Here is a 2,008-nt window from a genome sequence, read left to right as displayed (position 1 = left end):
CTCCCCAAAGGGCTATGGGACCTTTGGCACAATGACCAATACCACATTTCCTCCAAAGTAATAATGAGTTAGCAAACAAGGCAAAAGAAGTGGATTACAGTGGCCCTTGATACAATTTATAGAACCTAAACCCCAGCTTGCTGGCAACATCCCCCAAGACATAAGGACAAAAGAAAAAAATGTCAACAAAAGCCATGGCAGTAATAATTATAACAGGAGCAAGGGCAAGCTACTATTTAATGTGCTAAGAGCTATACTGGGTACTCCATAGCATTATCTCATTTAGTTCTCCAGGGGAATTAAAGGTAAGGAGGAAGGAGTTAAGTACAATTATCCTCACTAGAGAAATTAAAGCTCTGACATTCAGAAACTAAATAAAACAAAACAAAAACCCACCCAAGATGGCAGAGCCAGAAGTGGCAAGGCCTCACATTAGGAAAGAGTATTTTCAGCAGTTAGTTCCTGTTGAAGAACTGAGTGTCCTAGCAAGTCTAGTTTTCCCGGGGCCATGTATTAGTCAGCTTGGGCTGCTCTTACAAAATACCCCACACTGGGTGGCTGTACTGTATGGTGACTAACATAATATAATAAAAAAAAAATTAAAAAAAAAAAGAAGTTGGGTTGGCTTTTCAAATCCCAGCCTTTATGATATGAAGAAAATAAAGACTGTGCAATATAAATTTGGGGACTGAATAAAGACATTAAAGATTTTGATTCTTTAAAAAAAATGCATTCAAACGTCACAGCTCTGGAGGCTGAGAGACCAGAGATCAGGGTATCAGCAGGGACAGGTTCTGGTAAAGACAGGCTTTCTGGCTTACAGATGGCTGTGTTCTGGCTGTGTCCTCACCTGGTGGACACGGGGACAGTGAGACGAAGAAAAGGAAAGAGAGCAAGCTCTGATCTCTTCTTGTAAGGGCATTAACTCCATCCTAGGGGCCCCACGCTCCCTACCTTGAAGGAATTCAGGACATGCCACCCCAAAACAGGCCACGTTGCTATAGTAATTATTTTGAACTGAAGGCACTTGAATAAGAGGAAATGCAGGGAGAAGCTTTCTGTGAACGCTCTTTATCTATATAAGAATAGATCCTCCTTCAAAAGGAACTCAGTTGTAGTACATGGCCGGGGCTGGGGTGGGGATTGGCAGTGTGAGCCAGGGAAAGCACTGCCACTCTTATGACAGGAAAGGAGACTAGAAGTCTACACCTCAGCCAGAGAGACTTTGTCAAAGACCTTCACACCTCCCATCTCTTCCTCTAAGGGCCCTTCCTTAGGTGCATCCTTCCTCAAAATCATTTATCTTCCTGTAGGTGACTTCCAGCCTCCCCGCAACTCCCTATTAAGATGCTACATAAGTTCTTAAGTATTGCCACTTTTTGTGTATTTACTTCCTTTCCTGTGATGCTCCCATGCACATAAGATTAAAAATTAATATATTTGTATACCTTTTCTCTTATTAATCTGCCTGTTGTAAGTTTATTTTATAGACCCAGCTATCGAACCTAGGAAGAGAGAGGGAAACTCCTTCTTCCTCTACAACCTCATCTAACCCTAATTTCCTCCCTAAGACCCCATCTCCAGATACCATCCCATTGGGGCTTATGGCTTTAACATATGAATTTGGGGAGGACACAAATATCCAGGTCATGATAGGCAGGGTCTCCTTCTTACTATCAGGAATGTCCCAGACCCTGGTTGCCCAGCACATCTCCCTTCTTTAAAAACAGGCACCCTCCAGCCCCATGTCCTGTAATTTACATAGAATCTTCAGAGTTCAACCAGAGTCACCCTCTGGCCACAGGTGATTGATCCAGACAAAGCACGTGACTCAAATGGAGCCAATCACAGGACTTCACAAAGACCCCCACCACCCACCACCCACCACACACACACTTTACAGATGAGGACAATTGACTCTAGTTGAGCTAACTCTGAGCTCTTCTGCGGGATTTTCAATTGATCCCAGAGAACACATGCTTCAGTCTTCCTATGATGGTGAGCAAGG

This window comes from Ailuropoda melanoleuca, chromosome 2 (assembly GCF_002007445.2).
Source record: "Ailuropoda melanoleuca isolate Jingjing chromosome 2, ASM200744v2, whole genome shotgun sequence".
Classification (NCBI taxonomy): domain Eukaryota; kingdom Metazoa; phylum Chordata; class Mammalia; order Carnivora; family Ursidae; genus Ailuropoda; species Ailuropoda melanoleuca.
This window is presented reverse-complemented; position numbering follows the sequence as displayed.